This window comes from Ornithorhynchus anatinus, chromosome 2 (genome assembly GCF_004115215.2).
Source record: "Ornithorhynchus anatinus isolate Pmale09 chromosome 2, mOrnAna1.pri.v4, whole genome shotgun sequence".
NCBI classification, from domain to species: Eukaryota; Metazoa; Chordata; class Mammalia; order Monotremata; family Ornithorhynchidae; genus Ornithorhynchus; species Ornithorhynchus anatinus.
Genome location: NC_041729.1, coordinates 21,255,933 through 21,266,413, shown reverse-complemented (window position 1 = coordinate 21,266,413; position 10,481 = coordinate 21,255,933).

The following is a 10,481-nucleotide window of genomic DNA, read 5'->3' as shown; positions in this document are numbered from 1 at the left end:
AGAGAGTTAAAGGTCCGGAACAATCGGCGGGGGTGACGGGCATGGGTGTCGATGAGGGAGGAGAAGAAGTTTTGCCTGGCGGAGGAGAGGGCAGAGTTAAGGCAGGAAAGGATAAATTTGAAGTGTGTGAGGTCGGCTTGGTGCTTGGACTTTCGCCAGCAGCGCTCAGCAGCTCGAGCATAGGAGCGTAGGAGGCGGACGGAGGAGGTGATCCAGGGCTGTGGGTTAGTGGAGCGAGAGCGGCGGAGGGAAAGGGGGGCGAGAGAGTCGAGATGAGTAGAGAGGGTGGAGTTGAGAGCGGAGACCCGCTCGTCGAGAGTGGGAAGAGAGGACAGGGCGGCAAGGTGAGGCGAGATGCTATTGGAAAGACGGATGGGATCGAGAGAGCGGAGGTCTCTGTGGGGCAGTAGCGAAGATTTGCAGGGGGAGGGAGTGTGAGAGATGAGGCAGGTGAGAAGGTTATGGTCTTGGGATCTAAACCTCCTGAGTTTTTGAGACACTCACAAGGGTATCTCCTTGACCTTGGTCCTAGGCAGGGGTGATAATGGATTCTGCTCCCCACAACCTGTTCAGGACTGTGATGATGATGATTATTAATAATAAACAGTGTGTGCCAAGCACTGTTCTAAAAGCTGGGTAGATACAAGGTTATCATTTTGGACACAATCCCTGTCCCATATGGGACTCAGAGTCTAGATAACAGGGAGTAGGATTTAATGCCCATTTTATAGATGAGGCACAGAGGAGTTAAGTGATTTGCCCAAGGTCATGCACCAAACAAGTAGAAGAGGTGGGATTAGAATCTAGGTCCTCTGACTCTTAGGCTCATGTTCTTTCCACTAGACCACACTGCTTTCAGTAGGCCATGCTGCTTCTTATTGCATCGCCCTGACTTGCTCCCTTTGCTCTTCCCGTCTCCCAGGCCCACAGCACTTATGTACATATCTGTCATTTTATTTTATTTATTTGTATTAATGTCTGTCTCCCCACCTCTAGACTGTGGGCTCATTGTGAGCAGGGAATATGACTGTTTATTGTTGTTATATACTCCCCCAAGTGCTTAGTACAGTGCTCTGCACACAGTAAGTACTCAATAAATACAATTGAATGAATAAATAATAATAATAATGGCATTTGCTAAGCATTTACTATATGCCAAGCACCATATTACACGCTGGGTAGATACAGGATGATCACGGCTCACAGGAGGCTCACAAATTAGAAGGGAGAACAGGTATTGGATCCCCATTTTGCAAATGAGGGAACTGAGGCACAGAGAAGTTAATGACTTGCACAAGACACACAGTAGACCAGTCAAGTGGTGAAACCGGGTTAAGAAACCAGGTCTTCTGACTCCCAGGTGTGTGCTCTTTCCACTAGGCTACGCTGCTGGCAGAGTAGCCAGCCTGACAAGTGGCTCAGGGGTTCATCATGGAGTGGGTGCAGTCTGTCAGTCATGAGGAGGACACCTGAAATGAAGACATACTACAATGACTTCACTGCCTCCAGTATCTCCTAATCCCCCTCGAGGACCAAATTCTAAAGCCCCAGGCCTGGGCTCTTGAAGGTAAAGCTGGAAACTCAGGCTCTGGCTATATTGGGTTTTCTTGGAGAAGAAGCAGCTAAAACAGTTTATGATATTCAAGGGGAAATAGAAATAGTAATAATAATAATAATATTTGTAAGATGCTATGTGCCAGGCACTGTATTGAGAGCCATGGTGGATACAAGCAAATCAGGTTGTACCCAGTCCTTGTCCCACATGGGGCTCACAGTCTCGGTCCCCATTTTACAGCTCAGGTAACTGAAGCCCAGAGGAGTAAAATGACTTGCCCAAGGTCACACAGCAGACAGTTGGCAGCGGCAGGATTAGAACCCATGACCTTCTGACTCCAGGCCCGGGCTGTGTCCACCATGCTGCTTCTCAAGCAGCATGTGAGAATACACTGGGAGAATAATACACTGGGAGAATAATACTTCAACTATGAGAATAATACACTGTGAGAATAATAATTGTTAAGTGCATACTATGTGCTAAACACTGTATGAAGTGCTTGAAGAGTAGAAGATAATCGGATCAGTCACAGTCCCTGTCCCACTTGTGGCTCAGTCTAAGGAGACTGGGACAGCATCTGATCTGATTATCTTATACCTACCCTAGTGCTTGACACAGTGCAAGGATTATTAAGGAGTGACATAATTATGAAGTATTATTAAAATCAATCAATTGCATTTATTGAGTGCTTGTGTGCAGAGCACTGTACTAAGCACTTGAGAGATGGGATTCCTGCCCATGGGGAGTTTACAATCTAGAGAGAGAGTCAGACATTAAAGTAAATTACAGATAGCAGAAATGGCAGAGTATAAGGATATATACGTAAGTGCGGTCAGGCTTAGGGGAGGGGGAGTTGAATGTCAAAGTGATTAAAGGGCACAGACCCAAGGGCAGAGGGGAAGCATGGAGGGAGGGCAAATAGTGTGAGAAATGTACAGAAGGAGCTAATATGGAGGCCAGCATTCCCTGCTCTCTAGGAGCAGGGACAGAACAGAGGAAGGCAGTCCATGAAAAAAGCAAGGTTGACAAGAAGGGTCATTAGAGGAGCAGCATGGCATAGGGGATATAGCACAGGGCCTGGGAGTCAGAAGAACCTGGGTCCTAATCCCGGCTCCACCACTTATCTGTTTTGTGACCTTGGGTATGACACTTCACTTCTGTGCCTCAGATACCTCATCTGTAAAATGGGGATGAAGACTGTGAGCCCTGTGTGGACCGTGTCCAACCCGATTTACTTGTATCTACCCCAGTGCTTAGTACAGTGCCTGGCACATAGTAAGTGCTTAACAAATACCATAATTATTATTAATAATAATTATTATTAGACACTGGAACTGTGAGCAGAGAGATGATTGAATAACCTTGTTTGGAAGTTTTTACAGCCCAGAGAGGGCCCTCACAGGACCTGGAAAAGTTTGGGAAGACCCTCTTCCTCATATCCTTTTAGCTATCCCCAGGATCCTTAAATTGGCTCAAGGGGTTGGCCAGGAGATGGCTTGAGAAGTGACAGGAGGGTAAATAGAGCCCAAGATTTAACCTGGAAGAGAAACAATTGGGAGAAAACAATCCCCAGGAGTCGGCAGGGGTTAGGCGTATGGGCCAGTGGGGGTCGGTGGGGGTCTCAGTCTCTTTCCCTTCCTGCCAGGGGCAGAGGGATCTCTGGGGCTTTGGGTCGGGGGAGAGGTCGCCGCTGCCGCCAGCTGCTCTTGGGCCTGTGTTTCTCTGGGGAAAACAGAAAACGCCTCCCTACAAAGATGAGGGCGACAAGGTTGGGCCGGAGTCTGAGGTGGCCGGTTGTTGTTGGTGGTGGTGGTCATGATGGCGGGCCCAGGGTCGGGGCCTGGCCCACACCCTCGTCTGGCCTGGAACGCCCTCCCTCCTCAAATCCGACAAATACCCTCCCCCCTTCAAAGACTTAGTGAAGGCACATCTCCTAGAAGAAGCCTTCCCAGACTAAGCCCACTTTTCCTCATCTCCCACTCCCTTCTGCATCACCCTGACTTGCTCCCTTTGCTCTTCTCCCTCTCCCAGCCCCACAGCATTTATGTATATATCTGTCATTTTATTTATTTCTATTGATGTCTGTTTATTTGTACTACTGTCAGATTCCCCCCGTCTAGACCAAGATCTCATTTTGGGCAGGGATTGTCACTCTTTATTTAGAGAAGCAGAATGGCTTAGTGCAAGGAGCACAGACTTGGGAGTCGGTGGCCATGGGTTCTAATCCCAGCTCCACCACTTGTCAGCTGTGTGATTTTGGGTACTTAACTTCTCTGTGCCTCAGTTCCCTCATCTGTAAAATGGAGATTAAGACTGAGAGCCCCACGTGGGACAACCTGATTATCTTGTATCTAACTCAGACCTTAGAACATTGCTTGGCACATAGTAAACGCTTAACAAATACCATCATCATTCTTATTATTTAGTGCTGTGTTGTAATTTCCCGCAGCCCCGGGGTGACAAAGGCCACCGCCAACTCAGCCGCGCAAGAGGGCTGGCTCCGTCCAGGACCGCCATTAGCGCCCACGGGCCTCCCAACGGCGCCCCCTGGCGGGGACCCCAACTGAACCCGCCCCCACTGGGGTCCCGAACAGCGCCACCCAGCGGCGTCCCGGGCTGTACCCCCTAGCGGGATCCCGAACTGCGCCCCCTAGCGGCGACCCAGACTGCGCTCCCCGGGCCCAGCCAGGCTGGAGGAGGGAGAGGTGATTGAGAAGCCCACGCTGTGACTCTGCAGAGGGTCGAGGCTCTCGAGACGGCTATCTTACTGTTATAGGCTCTCGTAATATCCCGGCTAGATTACTGTGTCAGCCTGCTCTCTGATCTCCCTTCCTTCTCTCTCTCCCCGCTCCAGTCTGTTCTTCACCCCGCTGTCCGGCTCATCTTCCTACAGAAACGCTCTGGGCATGTCACTCCCCTTCTTAAAAACCTCCAGTGGTTGCCTATCGACCTCCGCAAGAAACAAAAACTTCTCACTCTAGGCTTCGAGGGTCTCCATCACCTTGCCCCCTCCTACCTCTCCTCCCTTCTCTCTTTCCACTGCCCACCCCGCACGCTCCGCTCCTCTGCCGCCCACCTCCTCGCCGTCCCCCGTTCTCGTCTATCCCGCCGTCGACCCCTGGGCCACATCCTCCCGCGGTCCCGGAATGCCCTCCCTCCTCACCTCCGCCAAACTAATTCTCTTCCCCTCTTCAAAAAACTACTTAAAGCTCACCTCCTCCAAGAGGCCTTCCCAGACTGAGCTCACCTTTTTCCATTCATTCAATAGTATTTATTGAGCGCTTACTATGTGCAGAGCACTGTACTAAGCGCTTGGAATGAACAAATCGGCAACAGATAGACAGTCCCTGCCGTTTGACGGGCTTTCAGTCTAAGCCCTCAGTTTTCCAGCAGTTTTCCCTCTGTTCCTCCTCTACCCCCCCCCCCACCTCTCCTCAGCTAAGCCCTCCTTTCCCCCCTTTCCCTCTGCTCCTCCCCCTCTCCCTTCCCCTCCCCTCAGCACTGTGCTCCTTCGCTCAACTGTATATATTTTCATTACCCTATTTATTTTGTTAATGAGATGTACATCACCTTGATTCTATTTATTTGCTATTGTTTTAATGAGATGTTCATCCCCTCGATTCTATTTATTGCCATTGTTCTTGTTTGTCCGGCTCCCCCGATTAGACCGTAAGCCCGTCAAAGGGCAGGGACTGTCTCTATCTATTACCGATTTGTACATTCCAAGCGCTTAGTACAGTGCTCTGCACATAGTAAGCGCTCAATAAATACTATTGAATGAATGAGACCCCTCTGTTGTGTTGCCGGCGGGCCTGGGGGCTTCCCGTGGCCACGGATGGGCAACGCAGGGCCAGGCTGGCCTCTTGGTCCGAGCCTCCCCTGGGGTGGCAGGGCTCCTCCCGGGGGGGAGGATCTGGGGCATCACCCCCGCCCCCCGCTGACTGCAGAGAAGCCGCACGAATCCCCGGCTCTGGGTGTTTATCCCGGGGAAATAAACATTCCCATCCGGGCATTGTTTCCCCTGAGACCACAGTGGCCCCGCCCCCCCGCCAGGACGAAGCCTTAACCCCTCTTGTTTAGTAGCAAACCACCGGCCCCCATTTCCCCAGCCCCCTCCCATCCCGAGCCCGACCCTTGTTCATGCATTCATTCACTCATTCGATGGTATTTATTGAGCGCTTTCTGGGTGCAAAGCGCTCTACTAAGAGCTTGGAAAGTGCTTCGGGCAGAGCCGGAGACACTGAGGAGGAGGGACAAACCCTCACCCTTATTCAGCCCCTCAGGGTGGGAGAGCAGTTCAGTGGCTCTTAGGCACTTTGAGGTTTGCCATCCACAGTCAAGAGTTTTGTGGGTGGAAGGGTAACGAAGCCTGGGAAATTGGGACATGTGTCCCCATTTTACAGATGTTGGAACTGAGGTAGCCTAGCATAACAGAGAAGCAGTGTGGCCTAGTGGAAAGAGCATGAGTCTGAAAGAGGATTTGGGTTCATCCTTCTACCATATGCCTTCTATGTGACCTTAGGCAAGTCACTTAACTTTTCTGTGCTTAGTTCCCTCATCTGCAAAATGGGGATTCAGTTCCTGTTCTCCCTCCTGTTTAGATTGTGAGCCCCATGTGGGACCTGATTGTCTTATATCTACTCCAGTGCTTGACACATAGTAAGCATTTAACAAGTACCACATTTATAGCACTTCTAAATTGTGGTATTTTTAAAAGATACTAAATACTTCTAGATAGCCTAAGCTGTTTGATAGACTCAACGCCCTCATCCTAATAATAATAATGGAATTTGTTAAGTGCTTACTATGTGCCAGACACTGTACTAAGCACTAGAGTGGATACAAGCAAATCTCTGTCCCACACTGGGCTCAGTCTTAATCTCCGTTTTACCAACGAGGTAACTGAGGCATGGAGAGGTGAAGTGACTTGCCCAAGGTCACACAGCAGACAAGTGGCAGAGCCAGGATTAAAACCTAGGGCCTTCTGACTCCAAGACCTATGCCCTATCCACCAGGTCATGCTGCTCATCTTTCTTAGTACCATCCAGAGGAAGAGTCAAATACCCAGTCAAATCTCAGTCGTTCCTTTTTTTATAATGTCTGGGTTAGGAAGGCTCTTCCAGAGAAACTTGGGCTGCAGAACTAGTGGATGGGGCCAGGCTGAGCTTTGAGGAAGATGCTTTAAGCTGTTAGGGAGACAGAGACTCCTGGGAAAGCCAGAGCAGGGGCAGGCAGGGCCATGCCCACTCCTGGGAATGCTTGGACAAAGTGGCTCTGACCGCTGAGAATAACCAAATCTATAAGATTAACGTAACCTCTCACCCCTGCTTTCCCAGTCTCCTGCTGGGCTCCAGCCTGGGCCTCCGCCAGCAGCAGCTTTGGAGAAGAGAAAGCTATCTTGGGGACCTAGAGATAATGTGAGGGGTGGGGTGAGGGGAGCTGGAGCAAAATGGAGATTTTTGTCTCCAAAGGTCAGTCTGCAATGGACACTGGAGAGACCTAGCCCTGACCTCGGTGGGGGCAGAACTTAGCTTGCCAAATTGCCTGCATTTTCCTGTCAGCACTAAAACCAAGTTAGGGCAAAGGAAATGGGAAAAAGAGTGAGGAGTCCCTGGGTCCAGAGCCAAGAAACTGGTGTGAGATTGGTTGTTCGGGGCTTCCAAAGGTCCCTGCTCTGCAGAGCTGCCAGACGTTGTTCTACCCCCACCTAGTAGTGTCCCCCATCCCTTCTCAGCCCAGGGGTCAGAAAGGTAACAGAGGCTCTGCATCTTGACCCAGATAAAGCCTTTTTCTGGGCTTGTATGAGAGCCAGGCCTGTTAGGGAAAGGGGAAGGGCTGGCATGGGGCTTCCCCTAAGCCAGAGGAAGAGGTGCCTGGGCTCTGAGCCTAGTGACCTGCCCCATGGCTTGGCTCTCTCCTTCCACACCCTTCTCTCTCCAGTTTATTGCCTCCTGAGGCTCTCTTCATGTTGCAGTGAAAACCCATGTCCTTGCCCTCATGTGGAAGGAGTGGCTGCCCTCGGATTCTCCCCCACTCTGGAGCAGGGCTATTGGCCAGGCTGAGCCCCTTCCCAGATTCCTGTTTTAGCCCCCTTCAACACATAGTACATCATGGGCAGGGGACACATCTGCTAATTCTGTTGCACAGTACACTCCTAAGCACTTAATACAGTGTTCTGCCCATAGTAGGTGCTCAGTAAATATCATTGATTGATTTATAACTCCAGGCACTTTCCTGCCTTTTTTGGCATTACACCTACCACAGCAGTGATTGTTTTGATGCCCCTCGGGAATCACATCCAGTCCAGCTCTCCTGTTGACAGATCCTGATTGGGTGAGGCAAAGCCGAAGGATGGAGCCCAGAGATGCAGACCCAGCTGGCTCAGCCGAGCCCCTGTTGTGACCCCAGGCCCAGGCAATCCCTTTCCCTACACCTGCTGCTCCCAGCTGTTTGAACAAAAGCTAAAAGTTCTCATGCCACTCACATCAGCTGGTACCGAGCCCAAGCTTCCCTCGCTCAGACCAGCTGTGCCTAGCATGTACTCCCCAGACACAGTCCTGCCGCCCTACCCCCAGGACCTTTGAGAGTTAATAAAGCTCTGTGATAGCCATCTCCCCAGGCTGGGATCTACAGGTGTGAAAGGCCTTTGAAATGGGCTGTTCACAACTAGCCAAGCAGCCAGTCCTCTCTTTGATGTGGGTAATCTCTCCTAAATACCTGCAGTTTCCCTAGGCTCTGGGATTTAATTAAAAGGGAGGGAGGGGAGAGGGGCCTGGAGGAGGCTAATCCAGATTGGGGGTAGGGGGCAGCTGCATCTCCTCAGGGGTTAGGAGCAGTTTCCTGCTCGAGGAGGGGATGTGGTGGGGTGGTACACAGGTGGCCACAAGGGGAGGAAGCTGGTTCATCCATCATCTGGGCATTTGGCCCGTTGGGAGGCCAAGAGTTGAGGGTAGCTGAGAGGAGGCAGAAAGCAAGAACCCAGTAGGACAGACTGCCTAGAAAACTTACCCAGCCTCAGGAGAGCAGGATTTTGAGTCCTGAGCCCCTCCATCCTCATTGTCACCCCCAACACAGTGCAGTGTGCTCTCCAGTCTCCCAAAAACTGCTGCATTGGCTCAGGAAAACTGGGACGGGGGTGGGTCCGCCCCCTACCCCACCACATAGGCAGCTCCGGGTTGATTGGCAGCTGAGGTATCAAGGTCAAACCTGGTTAGGGAACTAACAGGAGGGTTCAGCCCAGATCTATTTCAGATCAATCAGTCGATCACTGGTAGTTAATGAACATTTACTCTGTGCAGAGCCCTGTAGTAAATCACTTGGGAGAATGCTGTACTGTTAGTAAATATGATCTCTGCCTACAAAGAGCTTTCAATCTGGCTTGGGAGACAGACACTGAAATTAAATACAGAAAGCCTGGGCAAGGTGGTGTCATTATTAAAAATATTAATGATAATAATAATTGTCATATTTGTTAAGCACTCTGTGCCAGGCACAGAGTAAGCTCTGGGGTAGATACAAGTTAATCAGTTTGGACACAGTGCCAGTCCCACATAGGGCTCACAGTCTTCATCCCCATTTTATAGATGAGGTAAGTGAGGCCCAGAGAAGTGAAGCGATTTGCCCAAGGTCACACAGCAAACAAGTGGAGAAACCGGGATTAGAATCCAGGTCCTTCTGAATCCCAGGCCTGTGATCTATGATTCTGGAAGCCCTTTTCCTGGACACACTGAATTCTGTGTGCTGGATGGTATTTGGGAAGTGCTTCCATTTACTGAGTGGAATTTATTAAGTGCTTAATGTGTACAGGGTACACAGTACTGTACTAAGAGCTTCTCTATGTGAGAAGCAACATGGCCTAATGGATAGAGCACGGACCTGGGTGTCACAAGAACCTAGGTTCTAATCCTCATCTGCCATTTTTCTGCCATGTGACTTTGGGCAAATCACTTCATTTTTCGGTGCCTCAGTTACCTCATCTGTAAAATGGGGGGTTAATAATGTAAGCCCCATGAGGGACATGTCTAACCTGATTAGCTTGTATCTACCCCAGTGTTTAGTACACTGGCTGGCATTTAGTAAGCACTTGACCAATAAATAAATATGGGTCTGCATCTTGCCCAAGCCGGGCTTTTGAATTGGACTACAATCCCATCCAGGATTGACTGACCCCCCATGGTGGGCTGACCAATGGGGGCATAGATGTAGGTGGATGATCCCTCCCTGACTCTGCCTTGCTATTTCCTCCCCACAAGCCTAACTAGGGCTTTAGCCATTAGGGAAAGCTTGAGTATCTCAGGTCCATCACTCTTGGGGGGGCCACTAACACCAGCAAAAGCAGAGAAGCAGCATGGCCTAGTGGAAAGAACACAGGCCCGGGAGCCAGGAGACCAGGGTTCTAACCCCCAGCTCTATCTCTTCCCTGCTATGTGACCTTGGGCAAGTCACTTAACTTCTTTATTCATCCATTTCTTTGCCTGTAAAAATGGAAATTAAGAAATCTGTTCTTCCTCCCCCTTAGATTCCATGAGGGACAGGGACTGCATCCAAAATGACTATCTAGTGACTACCCCAGCGTTTAGTTCAGGGCTTGGCACCTAGTGAGCACCAAATTAATACCACAATTATTATTATTATTATTATCAAGTGCCCAGTACAATGCTTTGCTTACAGTAAGTGCTCAATAAATTTGGTTGAATTGAATGAATTATTATTATTATTATTAGCAGGAAATCCCCCTCAGCCATTCTGACAGCTCCTCCCTGTCTCTTGTTGTTCCCTTCACCATGGGCCCTGACTACTACTACTTGGTGTAGCCTGGCAATGCTGGTCAGGCCTGGGGTTGCTACCCAAGGGCAGAACCACCTGCACACCTGGCACTAACTTTGCCAGCTACCTAGCCCAAACAAGGTAATTTTCTTCAAAACCC